General features: G+C 42.8%; 1 protein-coding gene across 1 annotated transcript in view; it reads right to left on the bottom strand.

Moving 5' to 3' along the window:
- The window catches only part of SLC32A1 (solute carrier family 32 member 1), a 60061-nt gene extending 42015 nt beyond the window's left edge, over nucleotides 1-18046 (bottom strand). The window contains exon 1 of the mRNA XM_043527230.1: nucleotides 17580-18046. The gene's annotated coding sequence lies outside the window, so the exon portion shown is untranslated. The remainder of the gene's footprint in view (nucleotides 1-17579) is intronic.
- Between the last annotated feature and the right edge of the window lie 5340 nt (nucleotides 18047-23386).

Raw genomic sequence — 23386 nt, 5'->3', positions numbered from 1 at the left:
GATTGGCTTGTGGCGGAAACAATCAGAGGAAGGGTCATGAAAAAAGAGAAGGAGGTTATTGCCTCTTTGGGCTTGTTCGTTCGTATCAGGTGCAAGACAACTGAGTAGTCAAAAAGGTCCGAAAGAGCAAAGGGACAGATGCTTGGAACACCCAGTCCAAAAAAAATCCAGTCACGATGCAAATCCTATCATGAGAAGATTTTGAACTCTCCCCGCTTCTGGAAAACTGATCTTCATTAATTGGGGGTCTCATTAGCAACTTGCCAGGAGCCCTAGGGAAGAATATAATATCCACAAAATGGAGATTGCAGCCTCCTTTTCTTCACGGTGGAATTACAGCCTGCACAAACTACAGATCCCAGCATGCAGTACCTAGATCAAGACAGTGCATTGCATGCTGGGGCCTGCAGTCTCGAGGGGCACCACCAGATCCAAAATCAAAATATTGGCCCTATCTCTGGGGCAGCAACAGCCCTCCCCAGAGCTTGTTTACTCATTTTCTTTGCCCAGTGATCATGGCCCATGTGTTGATGTAGCTGTGCATGCACCTTTGTGCAAAGCCTGATTACCTGTGCACATATAAATGAGAGCTTTGTGCACACAACCCTTGGCCTGTGCATGTCTAAGAGCACAAACACTTAGCCATACATTTCTTAGAACATAAGGGCCTGGTCATCCTTTCTGAGAATGCTAACTTTGCCAGCAGCCTTTCAACAAGTCCAGGCTGCGTTCTCTTCTCTGGCACTATTCTCAGCCCTTGCTAGTATCTTCCTCAGCTCTTAAATACCAATGTGCTCAGAACTGTAGATAGACCATTGTTAGATTTCTTTAGACATAGCTGTGGGTCAAGCTACAAGTTACAGCATACTGTTCGAAGGTTAGTGGACCAATCGTGCAAGCTATAGCACAAATTGTCCTTCTACTGCTGTCAGTGGGAGATCTGTCCTTAAAAATAATTTTCCATTCCACCAACATACAGTAACTGTAGTATTACACTTAAATTAAATGCTGCCATGTTTTAATTAAAGACAAGTTCAGCTGGATATCAACCCAGCGAGGCAATGATCACTTTAAATTCTGTGCTTCAGTTTTCTGAGGCTAGCAAAATTATGGCCATAAATTAAGGAGCAAAGGATGCTCTATTTTCTTTGTTAGTGCAAACAGCTTTGCAAGAAAGGGAAAGAAAGAAGAAGGAACACGCCTGTAGCATAGATGTTGTGGATGTTTCTCAGAGGCCTGTGGAGTCCAAGCTGATTAGCAATTGACAATGACCTTTGTGTGTCATGGAAAGATAAGCCCGGAGCAGAACACTGCAGGCAGCTGATAGCAGCAATTCCCACAGCAGGGCAACAGGGCTCTGAAGAGATGTGGAATAGGCAAGACTTCCAGCTCCTGTCAGAAGGGTGGGAAAACTGAGTGCTACAACGATATGGGGAAAACGATCATTACAGAGGGTTTGAGTCACACAAATAAAAGAAGTTGAATTAAAATTCTTCTTGTCCTGCAGGAATAGAGTTCTCTCTGTTTCAAAAAGAAAGCAGTTTTATAATTAAAACACCCAAGAGACTAACTCAAAAACCATTAAAGTTTGCTAAGTGACAACAGAATACTTAACTTATTGTATCATTTACCTAAAGGCAAGGGAATGAAAAGTTGAGGACTTCTATAAATCTTACACAAAATCATAGAATTGTAGAACCATAGGGTTAGAAGGAACCGCAAGGGTCATCTAGTCTAACCCCCAAATACATTTTATTAGGTATAGAGGAATGCATGTTTCATTACAACAAAACACCCTTATCTCCGACCAATGGACTGTGAAGGGGAATTTTTATGTAAAAATTAATAATTTTGTTTGTACAGGATAAATAGGAACAATTATCAGATAATAAATATTTATCGACCAAGAGGAGAAGTTGTCCTTAGAGCACTTGCTCTTGAGAATAATTTTGTTTATATATTTTAATGTAATATTAATTCGGGTCAAATTAAGTATTTAGGTAGACTCACATTTGAGGCTGACCATCAAGGAAGACACTGGAGCCATTACTCACAAGTAGTTCCATTGGAGCTATTGCCTGGGTAAGTGCTTGCCAGTGTGAGAAGGACATACCTATATCTTTTTAGGTGATTTCCCCCCCCCCAAAGATTTTTGTGCTGCTTGTATTACATTAGAGCCTAGAGGCCCCAAATGAGATTGGCTCCCATTGTGCTAGGCCAGTGGTTCTCAACTGTGGTCCACCGTTTGTTCAGGGAAAGCCCCTGGCGCGCCGGGCCGGTTTGTTTACCTGCTGCGTCTGCAGGTTCGGCCGATCGCGGCTCCCACTGGCCGCTATTTGCTGCTCCAGGCCAATGGCGGGTGCGGGAAGCGGTGCGGGCTGAGGGATGTGCTGGCCGCGGCCAGTGGGAGCCGCAATCGGCCAAACCTGCAGACGCAGCAGGTAAACAAACCGGCCCGGCCCTTTAGGGGCTTTTCCTGAAAAAGCGGTGGACCACAGTTGAGAACCACTGTGCTAGGCGCTGTACAGACACAGTGAGAGAGAGATTTCCTGTCACAAATATGTTACAATCTAAATACACAAGGCAGCCAGAGGGGAGATTACTATCCCTTTTTACACATGAGGGATAGCGATACAGAGAGATTCTTGCCCACAGTCACCGAGGGAGTCTGTGGTAGAACCAGGAGTTTAACCCAGCTTTCCCAAGCCACAGTCCAGTGCCATAACCCCACTAAACAGTCTTCTCTGTATTTTGAGATTACTGATGGAAGGATAATATTTACTTCTGGTCTAAAGTTACAATCCTCCAGACATTCTCCCCACTTTTAGAATCAGATCTTTGAGGTTTGGATCTATTTTAGATTTTTGTTCCCCTCTCTCTTTCACACACACACAATATTTTTGACTTTGTGTTTCTGGGCTCTGGCTAGGAATCAAAGTGTCAAAATTCCTTAGCAAAGATTGTGCTCACAGAATTTCTGGCTGACATCGGAAGTGCAGGACTCCTCCCAAGGAATCCCATTTTCATGAAATTTTTTCAGTCTAGTTATGCAGGCTCGGGTGATTCAAATAATATGGAGAAGCTTCTGATAAGCATCAGAATTTATGGACTCTATTCTGACCCAACCCTACACTCCGAATCCTGGCCCATCACTAGCAGGGGGCAGAGACAGCAATTCCAGTAGGGTCCTAATGCTGCAAGGTGCTGAGAGCCACCTCTGAGGTGTTTAGTACCCTCAACTCCAAAGGGAATTGAGACTGTTTAACCTTTGACCAACCTCAGTCCCCAGATAAGCTGGCACAGGACAAGCTTAGGATCTCAGAGAGCTTCTGCTCAAATAAATTGGTTAGTCTCTAAGGTGCCACAAGTACTCCTTTTCTTTTTGCGAATATAGACTAACACAGCTGTTACTCTGAAACCAGTCTCATCTCTGTGTAGCAACACTCCTGATTTCGGCATGAGGACTAAGCAGTCACTGCTCTGTCTTTCACTGCCCAACTCCAGCACACATACTCCTCCGTAACCCCCTTCCCCTCATGCATTATCTTTAATCACAAACATAATAGAGGTTCAATTTGAGCCCTCATCTGCATTTGCTTCCTCATTATTCAAAGTGCTGTAATTTTCTCCGTAATAAACAATTTTTCCCTGCTCTTTTTTGCCTTGTTCTTGCCTGAAAGTTCAAAGAGAGGCTTTTTAGGTTTTGTATTGTTACTTGGGAGCCCCTGGCCGGTAATGAAGATAAAAACGCAGGGCTCTTTGCACAAGGCTATGAGGAGAGTGCAAGCTTTCTTTGTTCTCTTTCAGACAGCACCTGGAAATGATTACCATCATTTGCAGCCATTTGCTGACACCATTTTCCACCCCTGGCCCCCACTCCACCATAGAGGGCCACTCCATTGTTTACACTGGCTGCTACTTATGATGCCCAACCTTCTCTTCGGCACCCACTGTAGTCTTATTTCCTCTCAAAGGAATACAACACATGCTCAGATCTGTGCCTCACCTTGTTCCCTGGATAATTTTTCCAAATACCTTTGTGGGGTAAGGAAGTGGGGTTAGCTGAGGAATCTACTAATGATTATGCAGCTGCATTTATTATATTGGGGGAAAGGGGCTATTTCTCCCTCGCTTTTTCTTTGAAGAGGGCTATATGACTTAGCCTGCATTAACACATCCACCATTGCTCATACCAGTGGTTTCGTACTGGTGCTAGAAGAAAAGGAAGGGAACATCAGACACTCCCCAGAGGAGATGCAGCCTTAGGCTACATCTACACAGCAAAAAAAACCAACACCACATGGCAGCAGGTCTCAGAGCCTGGATCAGCTGACTCAGGCTCACACTGCTGGGCTAAAAACAGCAGTGTAGGCATTCAGGTTCAGACTGGAGCCTGAGCTCTGGGACCCCATGAGGCGGGAGAGTCCCAGAGCCTGGGCTCCAGTGCAGGCATCTACACAGCAATTTTTAGTCCCACATCCCAAGCTCTGCAAGCTAGAGTCAGCTAACGTGGGCCAGCTGCAGCTGTGCCATCGTCAGACTTTTATTCCAGAGTAGACATACCCTTAGAGAGCTGGTGGCCAGGAAGCGGTGGGCAGAGTGTGTAAAGCTCCCTGTTTCCTGGGAGTAGAGTGGGGTTTGCCTCTGGATCTGGGGAAGGGTCTCAAAGAGCATAGAAAGGGGAGAACACAGGGAAGAGAGGGAGGGTCACTGGAGGAGCGGGGAGAGAAGAACAAAAACAGCACTGAATTAACTCATATCCAGCCCCCTCGTGCCTCCGCCCAGAATCCCAAGGGGTGGATGTATTCATCCTTTGCCTTCAAAGGTTAATCCCAAGCAGCACAAATGAGTTGCTGAGGCCCTTGCACCAACTGGCGGCTCACTAGCATTGTCTACCCCCTCTTTGAGTGGGACCAAAGGAGTAGACACTTCTCTACCAGATCTCCCCATCTGGCAGTAGGCAGAGGACCCAGAGGTGGAGGTAAAGTGACTGCTTAGCTTCACCTCAGGTAGCAGGACCAGAGGGAAGGCAGCTCAAAGCCCATTATCTCTTCTGGCTTTGGGGCCCACCAGTTGCTTGGGTCCCTGTACATGATAAGGCCAGCCCTGTAACAAACAAAGATACACAAAATAATGAATAGCACTTATGATTTCTGTGCCTTAACAATATGAGGAGAAGGAATTTTTCAGGCAATATGAACCTGACATAGGGCTAGAACCTGCAAGGTCCTGAGCTGCACCATGTGGTGCTGAGCACCATCAGTTCCCACCGACTTCCATGGGAGAGGAGGGTGCACGGCACCTCATGGAGTGCTCAGAACTACACCTGGTTGGAAAACAATTTCTCTCTCTCTCTCTCTCTCACACACACACACACAAAACATGAAAGAAAGAAAAAAACTATTTTCTCTAAAACAATATGAATTTTCATTGAAAAAACTAAAACTGAAATCTTTCAGTTTAAAACCAAAACTTTTTTTGTTTTTGTTGAATGCAAAAATTTAATCACGAAGTTCCATTTTCTTGAAGAAATTTCAACATGCTTTATTCAGGGATAAGAGGGAAGGTCCTCTCATGGTTCAATACCTAGTTAAAAAGATAGGAAACAAATGGTAGGACTCAATGGTCAGTTTTCATAATGGAAAGTGGTAAATAGTGGAGTCCCCCAAAGATGTGTACTGGGACCTGTGCTGTTCAACATTCATAACTGATCTGGAAAAGGTGGAGGACAGTGAGTTGGCAAAGTTTGCCGACAATACAAAATTACTCAAGATAGTTCAGTCCAAAGCTGATTGTGAAGAATTGCAAAGGAATCTCACAAACCTGGGTGTATTGTGAAAGGCAGATGAAAATTCAAAAGGCAGATGAAATTCAATGCTGATAAATGCAAAGTGATGCACCTGGGAAAACATAATCCCAATGACACACATAAAATGATGGGGTCTACAATGGCTGTTATCACTCAGGAAAGAGATCTTGGTGTCATTGTGGATAGCTTTCTGAAAACATCTGCTTAACATGCAGCAGCCATCAAAAAAGCTAACAGAATGTTTGGAACCATTAGGAAAGGGATAGATAAAAAGACAGAAAATATCATAATGCCACTATATAAATCCATGGATACCCACATATTGAATACTGCGTGCATTTCTGGTCACCCTATCTCAAAACAGATATTAGAACTGGAAAATGTACAGAGAAGGGTAACAAAAATGATTAGGGATATGGAACAGCTTCCATATGAGGAGAGATTAAAAAGACAGATTGTTCATTTTAGAAAAGAGAGACAACTGGGGGGGGGGGGGAGCTATGATAGATATCTATAAAATCATGAATGGTGTGGAGAAAACATGTTATTTACCCCTTCAGATAACACAAGAACCAGAGGTCACTAAATGAAATTAATAGGCAGCAGGTTTAAAACAAACCTAAGGAAGTACTTCACACAATGCACAGTCAGCCAGTGGAACTTGTTGCCAAGAGATGTTTTGAAGGCTGAAAGTATAAATGGGTTCAAAAAAGAATTAAATAAGTTCATAGAGGACAGGTCCATCAGTGGCTATTACCCAGGATGGTCAGGAACGCAACCCCATGCTCTGGGTGTCACTAAACCTCTGACTGCAAGAGGCTGGAACTGGACAACAGGGGATGAATCACTTCATAATTGCCCTGTTCTGTTCCTTCCCTCTAAAGTATCTGGCCACTGTCAGAAGACAGGATACTGGGCTAGACTGTAGCCCAGTAGGCTAGCTTACTTTTATTATATTCACTCCTTTGCATTATATGTTGCTTTGCATTATATTCAGCAATAATGCAAGAAATCTACAGACCTGTATCCTGTAAGACATTAGCTTCAGCAAGTTAGCATAAGGCTTGAGGCCTACGAACTTTGCGCACGTAAACGGCCCAACAGAAAACCAAGTATTTTGGGAGCTGAAAATAGAGTTTAAGGGGAAGTTCTGACCGTGGGTATGAGAGTGAACCACAGAAGTGTCCTGGCAATGAACTGATGTATATAACAGGTACATGAGATACATCTAAGGCTAGCCTGTTTGTTTGCCTATATATCTTTTCTTATGAGTTTGCTTATTTGTTTCATTATAATAGGTTTATATTGGAGTATATTTTGGCTGTAATGCAGGGGGACCTACAGGCCACATCCTGTATGTTGAGCTAAAGCAAAGTTAGCATACATATATTTGGGACCTTTGACCTAGACAGATGGTAATAAGTTAAAGCATAATGTCCATATATGGCTGTGACATTTAACATAGAGAATGTGTTGAAGTAGGTTGGCACAGGGGGCTTCCTAAGTTCAAAGCCTTTTAAACTTAACAGGTGCATCACAACTTGGAAAAAACTGAAATAACCGATTAGGACAGAAATAACCAATACCTAACCACAAAAGGGCCATGGTAACAAATTGACCTATATGATAATAAGTTGAGATCACTGATTAACCTCTAGGAAAAAGACACTCCAACATTAGTAAGGGGAGGAAATACAAATAAGGGAAAGGGGAAAAATCCCCTACTGAGTATGCATCAAACATAATAGCATCAGCGACGCATATTATAAAAGTGGCATCACAGCCTTGGGGCAGTAGGAGAGGGAGATGTAGTCCTTGGGAGGTGCCAGAATGATGGCAACTGGTGATGATGGAGAAGGTGATGGTGATGAGGAAGATGATGGCTAACATTTCAGGTTGTTCTGCAGGAGATGATGTGAGTATATGGATGTGCAGATGTATGTTCTGTAGTATCTCTATCTCCCTCACTGAGCGGGGGTGTTTGTGACTGTGCTAAATGTATTTAAAAAAAAACATATTTGTAAATATAAAAGAATTCCTATAGTGACTGTGCACATCAGGGTTCCCAACTATATAATAATTTAAATAGTGGGCCTGATCTTGGGGCAAGAACCTGTCAACCCTCAAAGTGATAACAGGGGATTCTTAAGTAATCAATATAACTAATACATAATCTAAAGTTCAGGCAACAAGATGGACCATTGGTCTGACCCATTATGGACATACTTATGTTCACCATGCAAAATCAAGCCCATAGTGCATCTGATTATGATGCTTCTTTAGGGAGAACGACAAGGGTATAAATAGTCTCAGTTGCTCAAAACACAAAGTTAATCCAGCCAAAAGTAAATACACATTTTTTTCTTAATTGACTCTTTAACTGTGCTTGTGTAGATCCAGGCACCACAGTAATGTGTCAGCTTAGGAGAGTGAAAGGTCTGTTCCTCCCAAAGGGCATCTGAGCTAACATTTCATAAATTACATTTCTGTTTTCCTTTTCTGTTGATACTTTCATTTCATTCAAAGGTCACTTTTTAAAACCAGAAGAATGTGGTGGAAGCAGCTTGTTTCTGAACGCTTGAAGTTTGCAGTCACTCCTTTAGTGATGAGAATTACAAAACTTTATCATGATTATTGATGTATATAGCAGTAAGTGCACAGATGGTGGATTTTCAGTCCCTGAGGGGTCATATATTGGAGTATGCAAAACTGGGGAAGCAGAAGTCATTGGTCTATACACATACACACACACACACGGTTACCTAGCTATCAGACAGGTAGGCTAACATTTCAAAACATGGGTGCCTAAAGTTATGCCTAAATATGGATTTAGGACCATGTAGATGGCTCTCCTGTCCCTATCCTGGTGAACTGAGAGGACAGCAGGCTTAGATTACTCCAAGACCATTGCGAATTCCACCCTAGAAAGGAAGAAGCACCACTTTGACCATGCAGGAAGACAAAGGTGACCCAGAATATCTAGATTAATTAATACCAGGGTCATAGAGCAATGTCTTTTCTACTGTGATACCAACTATCTGAAACCAGCAAAGCCAGAGCTTATCTAAGACACTCCTGGTTGAAGAGTACAGTATAGAGAGTTGTCATTTTTGCACCCACCTCTGGCAGCCTGGGATGAGAGATCAGTGAATGGTTAATTCACTTTACAAGTTAATAAAAAAGGATATTGTTACTCTGGCTGTTACCATAACTAAACTGAAAAGGTTTTCATGGCTATGTTAGATGGTGTCAGAGGCTTAATATTAATTAAATAGCAGATTTAAGGTTATCACTCATATCCGCAGCTGTGATCTGAATTATTGCTTGATGATATTACACTTTTTATTTGCTTGCTGCCTTTGATTGATTATTTGTATTTGCTGGGTTATAATGTGCCATATATAGCTTCTGGAATGGAGCTGTTTTGATTCTAACTACATTACATTCTCTGGTCAGATGATTGATTGGGTCTTCTGAGCTTGCCATAAATACTAGTCCATCTCTGCTAGCCTGATATGTATCTATAGCCATATTCACTCATCAGTGTATCCTGTATTCAATCATCCCTGTATTCATTTCTCCTGATATTATTATTAGCCTCAGGGAAGTTGTTTCATAGGCTATTTAGTTTGAATTAAGCATGTACGTCAGTCATTTCTTGGTCTTAATAGCACATAGATAGGATTCAAGCCTGGATCCAGCCCTTTGACTAGTTTTGATCTTCCATGCTCCATATCCAAGTTATTTTATTATTATTAAAATAGGTGTTGGGTACTTTTCTGAAATTTCTCACAAGATTCCTGACATACTTTTATTAGAGAGGCTTTGAAATAGAGCTTGTTGTTCACCTGATTCTGTAATTTCTGAAGACTCCCCGGTTTAGTCAGATATTGTATGAACAGGAAAACAAATTTTCACCAAAAGTCCCTAGCCCCTAACCCAAAATAATTACTGGGCTCCACTTGAGCTGGTTTATATTCTTTAGGCCAGATTCTGTTGTCATTAAAAGTTTGTCTATACAAACTGTATTTACTCCTGATTTACACCAATGCAAGGTCTGATCTGCCTATGAATATGGACTGAAATAACCAACAGTGTGAATTAAAAACTATTTACTTATCTGGCAACAACCTCTGCGTGGACGCTCTTATTTGAGGGTCTTATTTCGATTTTGCTTCCAGCTTAAATAAAATTGAGAAGTAACACAAAGACCTGCATCTAAAGCTCTGAATTAAAAGCAATTTTGTTATTTCAGTGCATGTTGGTATGCAGAACAGATCTGACATTGATGTAAATCAGGACTGAATACACTGAAGTCACCAAAGCTGGTTTAAGGGCAAGATAAGGCATACCCTGCATATTACCGTGTTACTGCCTAATGTCCCCATGTACTATACTCAGATTCCTGTTTTTCTAGATTATGTCCCCTAGTTGTTCAATCCTTTGCAGCCCAGCCTTATCTTTATACCAACAAAGTTTGCATCCAGAGCTATTTCTCCACAGCAGGAGGCTGTAGATCTAAGTTAGCTCAGGTCCATCTTTAGGCGGTGTACTGTACGAAGTATTTCACTTATCTTCTTCCCACAGAAAAACTCATCTGCTTTTCCTCCATGATTAGCGTGTTGGGACTTTGTCCATATGCAGCCTTTACATTAACTTTCAGCTAAAGTTTTCTGAGGTTCTGATGAGTCTGGATAACCTTTTTCCAGCTTAATACATGTTTCTTTTTTCAAATTCCTCTGCATCCAGACCAGAAGCAGAACCACCAAATCAGGAATACATCAGTAGTCAATCTAGTCTGGTTTCCTGTCTCAAACTGTGGCTAGTACTAGAACCTTCAGCAGAGGATCTAAAGCATCCAAAATTGACCACATGAAAGGTGGTGCTGATGGTAGTGGTAGCCCAAGTTAAACCAGGAAGTGCCAAAACCTACTTAAGAAAAGCTGTTCTGAGATTCTTATTGTATAGCCAAGAACAGTGGTTGGTTCAGTAAAGCATCAGAGCCTCTAGGATATTCTTCAAAACCTGGGCTCAGAACCACTCTGAGGTTCCCTCATCATGATATTGAATACATGAAGAAGCTGCTTTGTCAATTTGTTACAAGTGCACGCTGCTTTGAACGAAACATGAGACAACACTCAATCATGTGTCTTCTTTCCCTTTCATCTCTCTCCACCCTTGCTATCCGCAAATGACTCACAGAGCTTCTTTGGGGGACTTCTTTAGTAACTGGCATTCTTTATGATTGAAGGAAAGGATGGTATTGCCTCTCCCTCCATCGGAGGTGAAATGAGTCATCCTTTGCTATTTCTGGAGTCAGAGGCATGATGCCTGCAGATTTCTCTGCTGCTGCTGCTGACAATTGAGAGGTCACGTCGTTGGCAGAGGGTGGGGGGAAATCAAAACTAAATCTAGTCATGTATATATGTGGTAAATCTGTGCAAAATTCAGTGGTTTCTCCTTGTTATGATTCATACAAGTTTTTGCACGGTTTCAGTTCCTATGGGTTCTTACTATGAATTTTGCTTTGAATTTCTGGTTTAAACTAAAATGAGATGTCTCAGCGACACCAAAAATCCCACCATCTTGGAGCATTAGGATGCAATATGGCAGGCTCCGATGTAATTCAAAACCGTTTGGTGGGCAGCACACACAAGACCAAGCCATATATTAGCCATGTTCCCACACACAGCCGCAAAAGTAGAAGGTTATAGTATGATTTGGGGAACTTGAGTAAAACACTGTTTGGTCCCATCTGCATGGAAAGATCAAACCATGCCAAATGATTATCATGTCTGAACTTGGTTCCCGCAACAAATGTAAGGATTAGAATGTAGATGGGACTAAAGTCTCAGAGGTGAACTCAACTAAAACCAGAAGGTTTCACCTGCTTTCAGGACAAAACCACCATGTTTTGCATATTTATTTTCCATCAATCTGACTAGAGTTTCCAGTTTGTATGGACACCTGAAACTGGGTGCATTTCGCTTTGGGGCAAAAGTCTTGCCTAGTTCCAGTACAGGGGCAGAAAGGGCTTTTCAGGGTGCATGTAAGCCACCAACCCTACTTCTTCCTCCATCCACCCACCCCCTTCTGCTGTGCAAATAAAGAATATTAGGGGCCAAGTTGAGCACCTATAAATTGGGGGACCTACACTTGAGAAGTCAGGCCTAAGTAACTGGTTGACACCACATAGCAAATCAATGACTAAGTCCTTAGCAGAACCCAGATCAACAGCTTGCCAGTCCAGCATCCCATCCACTGGACCACACTGCCTCCTTCTAAAACCACGTGGCTCTGAATTTAAGTATCTACATTGTAGTTAAGAAGCTGTTTCTGTTAAGAAGCTGTTAAGAAGCTCTGCTCCTGTGGAACCAAGAGGGCCCACTCTACTAACTGGTAGAGCATCTAAGCAATATTAACTATAGACTCCAGACAATGTGGCAGTGGCCCTTGAAATTCTAGCGGTTAAAATAAAAATAAATAAATAAAAAGAGTTGGCAGTGCATGCTCCTAAGCCACCTGGTGGAATAGTTAGGGGGCATCCCTTCATGGTATACTGTGCTCCAGCCCTTTGACTATGCTGGGGATTTAGTCAAGGCCCCCATAGCCAAACACATCAGGTGATAACTCAGAAGTGGCTTTGGGAAGAGGGACATCCTTGCCTGACGGAGTGAAGGGGACAAAGCATAAAACTCATGCTTTCCATTTAATCCCCATCAGTGCAAACATGCAATCCATTTATTAGAATGCTAGGCACAATAAATAAATACACCTCCCCCCACACACACACTCTCACAAAAACCCAGCATATTTGTGTATATATTTTGCACACATGCTATGTATTCACATAGGTGCACACATACATACACACTTTTTGTGCAGACAGTTGCATGAGGAAGGGAAAAATAATTGTGCGCACAGAATAACGGAGAAAAGCAGGGGGCTGGAGTCTGAGGTGAATTATGTTTCCATCTCATTAGCCTGCCAGCTGCAGCACTAGCTGTGCCCGTCAGAGATTTGCCAAGAGTTCTGATTCAGTCAGTCATGGAGGTCACAGCCTTCAGGATAGAAAGAAAGGGGAGGGAGGGCAGAAAGGGGCAAAGATCTTATATTAATGCTGGACTGCCTCTTGAACGGTCAGAAATTTATTTTTTTAAAAAACCAGGTCCTAGTGTCAGGAACAGAGAGTTATAGAAAGGGCTACATCTCTGAATTAGGCTACTCTTTTTAGGTGCAGACTCTTGTAGTTTAAGGGTTTCACCCGCTGTCACAGGTGGATCATTGCCTGGAGGCAAAAAATATGCCAGGGGTGAGGTATATTGATGACATGGACAGAGCGAGTAGCAACATCTTCATTGAACTACATCCTTATCCCCCACATTGCTAGGTACCACATACTATACCCACCACTTTCACCTCACAAGTGGCCTGTGAAGTGTCCTTCCCTCCCTCCCCCATTGAACTCCATGTTTTTCAGCCTTTGAAATGAGAAGTCCACATACAAATTCATCTAGCTGCTGAAATCTCACGGAAATCTCACCCCTCAGTCTGGAGAATAGAAAGACACTTTTGGGAAGCCTCCTTAGCAACTAAACAATGCAGAGCAGAGAGAACAGATTCCCAGTCTGCATGTGCGAGTGCAAACTCGCAGCAAGTATTTTAACTCAAATGGCAGCTTACGCAAGACGAGAGAAATCCTGTCCTTTTGCCGCAGAAATCCAGTGAGACGAGCAGAGGGGTTAAGCACAGGGCTAGAAACACCTAGGTTCCCTGGAAGAAGGGACAAAGCAACCTTTCATTCCCCTCCCCAGGTAGGTACATTGACCTTCGTTTTACATTGACCTAAGGCTCTTTTCCTCCGCTCCAGCTGAGTCAAGGCAGGGCTGGACCTAGGTGTTTTGTTGCCCAGGGCAAACAACGTTTTTGGTGCTTCTCCATCATACTCCCCACCCCCCCGAGCAGCCAAGTGATGTAGTGCCCCTTCCCCACCCTTGGATGATGATTTGGTGCCCCTAAAAGTCAGCACCCAGGATGAGCACCCTGATCGCCCACCCTCGGGCTGGGTCTGTGTAACAGGGCCCTAAAGGCAACAGATTTATGTTAGGGTGGTAGAGGGGCTCCCCTGGCAGGTGTAGACCTGCCACAACAGCTCTGCACCAGCTCCCCACAATCCCTGGCATAGGGATCATGCTGGGAGGGGAAACCATAGCTGAAGCACACTACACTGACTATTCTCGTTTACAGACAGCAGCTGAGGTCTGGCCGGTCTCCCAAGATCTGAGAGAGTGAGGGATCATCCTTCAGGATAGGTCGTAGATACTGGATGATGCGCTGGAGAGGTTTTAGTTGGGGGCTGTAGGTGACGGCTAGTGGCGTTCTGTTACTTTCTTTGTTGGGCCTGTCTTGTCCCCCATACTAATTTCCCCCTACTCACACCTTCTTGTCAACTGTTTGAAATGGGCCACTCTCATTACCACTACAAAAAGTGATTTTTCCTTCCTTGGTATCTTACTGTTAATTGAATTGTCTCGTTAGACTGACCTCCCACTTGATATGGCAACTCCCATCTTTTCATGTGCTGTGTATTTATACCTGCTATTGTATTTTCCACTCCATGCATCTGATGATGTGGGTTTTAGCTCACGAAAGCTTATGCCCAAACAGATTTGTTAGTCTCTAAAGTGCCACAAGGACTCCTTGTTGTTTTTGCTGATACAGACTAACACGGCTACCACTCTGAAACCTTTTCAAATATAGGTACAACATTTGGTACTCTCCAGTCTCCTACCATAGTGGCTCCTTTTCAATAACAGATCAGGAGCTTGAGTGTATATAGAGCTGCTTGGGATCTAATCAACAGCAGCTCTCAGGTGCCCCAAGAAGATTGAGGAATGCAAAGTTAGCTTAAAGTTGATTTGTTCATGTTCACATACACGCACACCTCTCCCCCCTAAAATGTATGAATAGAGAAACCAAGAATCAGGGCCATTGTGTTTATGCCCTTTACCACATATGGGTGTTTCAGAACATGCCTTTAAAAAGCAAAGGTCCTATTTGCTTTGCATGAGAATTAAAGTTTTCATAGCACTTTTTGCCGGTGAAGTGATCTGCATCTGGGTGTAGCATTTTTAAAGCTTTGTGAAATTTTTTGGATGAAAGGTACAATATTAATTAATAAAACTAGAACAAAGAGTAGGCACTGTGTTGGAGGAGCTCAACTGGAAGAAGCGCTCAGGGTCAGAACACACTCTGACTTGTAATGGGACATGAGCATCAGCCCCACATTTCAGAACTAGATCCTAACTTTTCCAGAGTTAGGTGGGAGAGAAGGAGGAGAATCCAGGGTTTAGTTCAGCCCCCTTCCCTAATACTCAAGGTTGATCTCTCTCTCCTCCATGTTGAATCTACAGACTCTGAAAAGAACCTTAGCAGGTGCATGGAATTAACCGTTATAAAATGCTGTCAAGAGCCGGTCTCTTTCCATTATCCAGATAATTTCCCTCTTTTGTCCTGGGATTAATAGATCACTTCAGCACCAAAATTGCTCCAAAGGAGAGTTGTTGCCACAGCTTTCAGAGCAAGAAACTTAGTTATACAACAAGCAGTAATCAACACAAGCAACATGTTGCATCTTCTAGCTGTAATTTCCCAGTTACAGTGATGTAGACTATACAAAAACTGTATCCAGTGTCTAACGAGGATGCTGTAGAAGCTGCATAGTGAATGTGTAGCATTGTCTGAAGTACAAGCACACACAGTATTTTTCCAGATTTGTGTAACACTTACAAAGTTAGTCATAAGACTAATGAATACCTCACTTTTCTAGAAATATTTGCTCCAATAAAAAGTTTCCCTTCATTTGTTTCTTTTCTAGTAAATTATCATTTGTGAAAAGAAAGTTTGAATAGTCACACCAAGAATCTGAACCAAGGAGCGATGTTCATCCAATCAGAAACAAAAGCAGCACCCATCTGACCCATATGTCCAGTCAGAACTAGCTAGCTTCACTTGAACCCGAATGAACAGCTCCAGCACAAGCTACACGTAGTTATTCACAGAAGTTATCTGGCAGATAAATTTTGAAAATGAATAAATTAGTTTATTGCCTTGACTAGCTTATGGACAAGACACAAAACATGAGCTGCTGATACTCCATGGAAAGGAACGTGGGTTCTCCCTCTCCCACTAGCCTTCAACCGCCAAGAAGGATTCAGAAGGAAATGCCACAAATGCAAACTTGTGAAATTTCCCAGCCCTTGCACAGAGTCATAGAAATGTAGGGACCTCGAGAGGTCACCTAATCCATTTCCTTGTGCTGACATAGGACCAAGCATACTTAGACCAGCCCCAACAGTTGTTTATCTAAAAACCTCTAAATGTGTCAATAACTGGACACCATACTTCAGCTGAGACCTCATCAGTGCTGAGAAGAGCAGGATAATTACCTCCCACATCTTATATACCACACGCCTGTTAATATGCCCCACAATTATATTAGCCTTTTTTGCAACTGCATCAATTGTTGGCTCATATTCAGTTTGTGATCTACTATAACCCTCAGATCCTTTTCAGCAGTACCACCGCCTAGCCAGTTATTCCCCATTTTGTAGTTGTAGCTTTGATTTTTCCTTCTTGAGTGTAGTATTTTGCACTTGTCTATACTGCATTTCATCTTGCTGATTTCAGACCAATTCTTCAATTTGTCAAATTTGTCAAGGTAATTTTGAATTCTAATCCTGCCCTTCAGAGTACTTGCCACCCGTCCCATCTTGGTGTCCTCTGTGAATTTTATATACATACTCTCCACTCCATTATCCAAGACATTAATGAAAATCTTGACTAGTACTAGACCCAGGACAGACCCCTGCAGGACTCTACTAGATACATCTCCCCATTTTGACAGTAACCGGTTGATAACTACTCTTAGAGTGCTGTCTTTCTACTAGGTGTGCACCCATTTCATAGTAATTTAATCTGGACCATATTTCCTTAGTTTGCTTATGAGAATGTCACATGGAACTGCATCAATAGCCCTGCTAAAAATCAAGATATTGCACCTACAGCCTCCCTGCCATCCACTAGACCAGTTACCCTGTCAAAGAAGGAAATGAGGTTGGTTTCATAGGATTGATTTTGACAAATCCATGTTGGCTATTCCTTATCACCCTATTATCCTGTAAACTTACAAACTGATTGATTTTTTAAGTGTCTTTCCAGGAATTGAAGTAAGGCTGATTGACCTAAAATTCCCTGAGTCCTCTTTTTATAGATACTATATTTGCCCTTCTTCAGTCCTCTGGGACCTCACCTGTCCTCTAGGAGTTCTTGAAGATAATCTCTAATGGTTCTGAGATTGCTTCAGATCATTCCTTAAGAACCCTAGGATTAATTTAATCAGGCCCTGCCTACATCTCATTATCTAATTATTCTTTAACCTGTTCTTTCCCTATTCTGGCTTGTGTTTCTTCCTCCTTGTTGTGAATATTGATTGTGTTAATTATCTGGCCACCATTAACCTTTTTAGAGAAGGCTGAAGCAAAATAGACATTAAACACCTCAGCCTTCTTAATGTTATCTATTAGCTCTTCTTCCCCACTATATAGTAGACCTACATTTTCCCTCATCTTTCTCTTGCTCCTAATGTATTTATAGAACCTCTTCTTATTGCCTCTTCTGTCCCTTGTTAGGTGTAGCACATTTTGTGCTTGAGCCTTTCTGATTTTGTCCCTACATGCTTACATTATTTATTTATTTATTTTACACTCACCTCTAAGGCATCCCCTTGCGGTTGCTTCTGGGGATTAGCTCCTCCCAGTCTGATGCCCCCTTCCTTCTGTAACTCGCGCCACAACCTCTCTTGCTCTCTCTCTGTGTCACAGTGCTTCCTCTTTGTGACTTGGCCTTTCTTCATGCCTTGGCCCTCTGGCCAGGTCACTTCCCCTTCTGGGGTATCAAAGTTTCACTGGACCAGCTGTCCCAGTACCATTCCAGCCAGTCTTCCAATTCAAGACTGTGCCATTCTCCCAGTGGCTGGTAGGGGAACCCAGACCCAACCACTACTCTGGGTTCCAGCTCAGGAACCTACAACCACCTCAAGCCTTGTAGTGGTTTCCCTTGGCATCTTCTTCACCACTCCTTTGGATAAACCTTTTCCCTTGGGGTCAGGATCCCAGGGCTTCTGGTCCTCACTTGGGTTTCCTCCTTTTCCCCTCACTAGGCCCAGAGAGTGACTGCCAACCTCCACACAACAGCCCCTTCTGCTCTCACTTCCTAGCTTTAGGCAATAGTAGGCAGGGGCTTGTCTATCTTCAATTAGTGATTGTCAATCAAGCCCTAATTCTCCCAGGTGCAGCCTACTAAGCTAATTAGCCCCTTCTGAGCCACCTTAACCCCTTCAGGAGTGATGTGGGGTGAACACCCCATCACAATCCTTTTATGCCAAGTTCTGTTCTGGACTTATTTATGTATTATAAATAATACAGGCCTCAACCCCATTGTGCTAGACATGGTACAAACACAATAGAAGACATTCTCTGCCCTGGAGAGCTCACAATCTCAGTATAAGACTTACTGTCATTGGGGTGGGATCTTGGGACACTTCACCTTTTTGCTCCTGCCTGCTTACTCAGCTTATTCTGTGCTCTAAAACAGAGCTCACAACACATACAATCACCACAGAAGGGGTCAGAGGCTAAATACATTAATGTCGGTGCTTGGATAGCCATAGCTGGAAGAAGGAATAAGTGCAAGGTGTTATAATTTCCCCAAAGACCTTTGTCAACTATTGAACATCTTACAAGGCTTATAAAGGCTTTTTCACAGACAGTATCAGAGCCCTTTTTGCTTCCTGTGGGATATGGATCTGATTTTTTTTAAATAAGTGTTTTAAAACATACTGTAGTGTGTTTTTTCACTGCTTGAATTGGCATCAGGTCTCAGTTGCAAAGAACTGCCTGGGGTTACATGCCTGGCTCTGCAAAGGACTCAGCTACAGGAAGAATCCAGATGAATACTCAGGGGGCATAGTTTCACTATTACAGGAAACATGAAGCTTTGAGTTTGTTCAAGGGGCAGAACTTCCTCCAATTTTTTGCTTGCCTCTGCCACCCACCTCCCCAAAGCTTTACTTTCTGTTAATACCCTCAGCAATGGAATATTGATGACAGTAGTTAATCAAGTTTAGCAGTTAATCAAAAGAGACCATTATTCCTCCCTGAAATCCCCATTATTCTCTGCATTGACAAGCATGTTTGCAAGGATGCATTGTGGACTGAACCACATAGGTTCTTTCCTTTGAAACTAGCTCATTGCCATACAAAATCTGCCACCCTGGCTTGTTTTTTTATTATGGACCCGTCATGGTTTGGAAAATGTAGCTTAAAATAAATGAGCCTGAATGCCACTGACTCTAGAGTTATTATTAAACTGCTCGGTCCTGAGGAAATTGCTTTTCATAAACATCCTAAGCTCTTATGGGTTTCTTTTAAAGTGTTTAATACAGTGAGGATCCTAGTTAATCTGAATCAATCTGCAAACTGTATCACTAATGAGAAAGGAAAATGTATTATCGTTCGATATTGGAATACTAGCGTGAAAAGGACAAGGCTAGAGAAATGGGAGGGGATGCACAATATACATATATTGTTCTCTTATTACTTGATGCATCAGCCCATGAAAGAAAATGCCTGTTAATTTGTTTATTAGCCTCAAACTTTATGTAACACTTATTCCAACCTTATTGACATTGTCTACGTGGTGGCCATCAACTCTCTGATTTTATCAACTGAGATTGGCCTTGTACAGACAGTTGTTTCCACCTGACAACAGCTGATGGTCTACACTAAAAGAAGAGCTGGGCTCAGGGCAGTTCTGAGTGGATTTCCCAATTACAGAGCCAATACCACTGCCTAGCTTCAGTCTCAGGAGTGCAGAAGCCACCTTCTGTAGGTGCTCATTTCTTACTAAAATATTTGCACTGTGGTAGCACTTAGAAGTCCCCTATTAGGCTCTGCTAGACATTGTACCCTCTCAGGAAGGAGAAAGTCCCTGCCCCAAGGAGCTTACAATTTAAGCAAGTTCATTTCTAAAAAGGGGTCCTATGCATTGCACAAATGAATGAATGGCAGCTGGACGGTACATTCCTACAAGCAGTGCCATGGCTTGGGGATAAGGAATCCAGACACAGATTTAGAAGCATGACCCAGATGAGCTCTGAACACTCAGCAGCTCCAAGGCCTTTAGGAGGGAGAATCCCGTGTACCAAGTCTGCTCCTACACACCAGCAAGGTATAGAAAGGGGATGTCCAAGTGACTGGAGTCTGGGTACTTGTGAAGCCAGCATGTGATGGCGACTCCTGTGAAGTGGATGCTGTTATACCCAGTGAAACTACCTCAAAACTCTCCCCTACCCCCAAAATCCTTGGCACCCTCCTTTCATCTCGTCGCCACCTCCTGAATTTCTAAAATAATAATCAGTGGCCTGTAAGAAGTGAGTTAGTGGGTCTTAATCCAGTCCCCACTAAATGTGTCCACGTGACAAAACACACATATTGCAGTCTCAGAAGAGGCAACAAAGAGTGACCAGGTTATGAAGAGTGACCACTTCTCTTCCTGCCCCTCACATCAGGGTTGAGACGCATTGCTGAGGAGGAGAAGGAAAGGAGGGAGTCTTATGCCAAGCTTACTTTTCTGCACTACTGTAATGATTTATTGGAAATTTTTCCTTTGAAAAGATTTTCCTTTAAAAAACATAGGCTTTATTCAAGAATGAGATTTTCACCAAAAAAGTACTTTTGTGAGAAATTTACCATTTTATAAGCACAATGTACTAATTTCAATAGCTATTTTGCTAGGTTTTTCTAAATAAGTTTTTATTATTGAAAAAATGGAGGGAGTGGGTTAAACTGAGAAACAGGTCAGTTTTGAACACCACAGAATGAAAAGGTGGTCTACATTTTACGTACATACGTTTACGTTTCATTTTTTGCCCAGCTCAAATTCTTTGTATTCTAGTAACACGTAGAAAATTCTAATAAAAAAAATGAAGGTTCCATCATGCTAGATGCCATCAAAACCATTTAATAAACAGACAGCTCCTGAGAGAAAAGACTTCAGTCTCCAGAGCTGCCAACCCAGCACTTTTCACCCCTGCAAAATGGGTACAAAACAAAACAAATTAACCACCAGATGCTCCACCTTCCATAGCTTTACAATCTGAACTAGACAAATGACGTCAACCTTGCATTTTCCCCCTCGCTGACAGATAACGTGATACAAGAAAGGAATTCCCTAGACCTGATTTTGCATCCGGTCAGAGGAATGACGCAGGTCCAGCCCTTGTCACATACCCGACCTTCGGCAAAATTGAAAAGAAGAGATGAAAAATAGCAGCTAAAAGAACAAACAAGAACTCCAGGAGTGCCTGACCCCTTCAAATAAGTTCAAGTGCAATAGTGCCTATACAACAACATGGAGCCAAGACTCCTTGCACCACATTTTTTAAAAATGTAAAAACTAAGAGGATCTGTAGCCAGGAATAAATTCTTATTTACATTGAGGCTAAATTGAAGAAAATGATGCATATTTTTTCCTCCCAGAAAACAGGCAATGTAGACCAATCTGGGTTGCTATGCAACCAAGGCCTGCACATAGCTGATAACACTCAAGGCATTATCTGCGTGCCTGACTGCACTGAATCAGAACAAAGCCTGGCTAATGAAGCTTTCAAATGCTGTTGGCTCTGCCTTTGTCGGTTCAACACAGGTTCCCCCTGCATGTATGTGACAGTCACAGCAGTGACTCAACATCCCCTCCAACCATGGATGCCTCTCAAGCCCGGACAGGAAAAGCCCAGTGGAAAGTGACAGACAGACAGCAGCGGAAAAGAGTGGCAAAATGTCTGACACCTAGCTAGTTTTCAAAATGGAGGACAGTGAGAGAGAGAGAGAGGATAAAAGAGCAATCAACAAGCACGATCTGCAAAACGATGAGCCACCAGCACCAAAGACCAAGCGGATTTTGTTTAATCACAGATTGCAATAGTCCTATTTTACCAAGGCTAGAGTTTATATTCATGCTGCAACGGGGACAGGGAGCAGAAATCTTTCTAATATTAGCTAACCAGGAGGAGCAGAAAGAGTGATCCTTCTCCCCTGGGTTATGTAGTTCAAATACCCTTCTGCTAATGCATGCACTAATATGGGGAAGGGCACTTAAAGACAAAAATCAAGTCTTTAAAAAAATGCTATGTTAAAATAAGTTTGGTTCTGAATGTATTTACTCCATTCATGGATGGATGCAATTTCTTTTGACTATCCTGCAGTTGGAGAAACAGATCCAGCAAACAGATGAATGCTGTCCCCAGCAGGACAGTGTACACTGTTTTCCGTCCCCACCCACCCCCAGCTCCCCCAGGGGATACCAAGATGGTCCCTTTTTACTGATAGTCACTACCAATCCCTTTGTTAAAAGGAAAATGCACTGGGGATATCCTCCTTAGGAAGGCCAGTTGTTTAGATACCCTCTCCTCCTGCTACACCTCTGTCCTGAACAGAGCTGTCATCTTTTCCCAGCTGCTCTACCATCCACCAGATAGTCCATTTTCTGGTAGGACAGAAGATACCACAAGAAGAAAGGAGATCCTATTTGTTCCATTTCATGAATTTCTCATCTCTTTTGAAGGGATCATGTTAGGATGAGATGTGCATATCTCCAGGGATCCTTTACGTGCAATCACAGAGCAGTCTGGGTAAACGCTGTACTTCCTGTTCTCTGTCAGCAAAGAAAGCGCACAGCTCTATCAAGCTTAGGGTTCTCTGCTGCTGCCCATCACCATAGTGTTGGAATGTTTCCACACAAAAATCCATATCAGTGTCCCTAGTGGACTCCATAAGCATCTGGCTCGTCTTCATTTTTAGGGTAAAAAAATCTCTGCTTGTGTATCGAGATGAGGTTTGTTGAGTTGCAGAGGAAATTAAACAAAAAGGTAAGCCATGTTGCATCTTCTTCTGTTAGAAAGACAGGGTGACATGCAAGTGGGGCAGAGGGAAGAAGAGAGCCTATGTAAATACCTAAATGTAAAACAACCTCTGGGTCTGATCCTGCTGTCACTGAAATGAACATGAGTTTTGCAGATGTCTTGATGATTCAGAAGGAAGCAGGTAACCTACTGAATCAGCAGCACTTTGGGTTGTCACTAGAGGTGTCCCATCCAGCTATTAACCAAGCCGAACCCCGCTTAGCTTGCATGAGCTGGGGCAGGGGGAGAAGGGATCACAATACAAGGTTCTGTGGCTGCAGAACAAATTTAACAAGAGACAATTATGCAGCTTTGCCATTAAGACCAACATGTGAAAAGCTTTAAATCCATGCGGCGTATGCCACTCCTGAAATTTGCAAACCTCTTCCCCGCTTTCCAACTAAATAACGCTCTTTCAGTCCGTTTGTTCTGTCACAGGCAGCCAAAGTGCAGCCAGGCTTGATCGATTTGCTAATTACAGTAATTTTACCTTAAATGCAGGCAGCTGAGTGTTCATCAAGGCACAAATTCACCGTTTAGAAAGAGACCTCCCCCCA

The sequence above is a fragment of the Chelonia mydas genome, chromosome 13 (genome assembly GCF_015237465.2).
Source record: "Chelonia mydas isolate rCheMyd1 chromosome 13, rCheMyd1.pri.v2, whole genome shotgun sequence".
Taxonomy (NCBI): domain Eukaryota; kingdom Metazoa; phylum Chordata; order Testudines; family Cheloniidae; genus Chelonia; species Chelonia mydas.
This window is presented reverse-complemented; position numbering and strand designations above follow the sequence as displayed.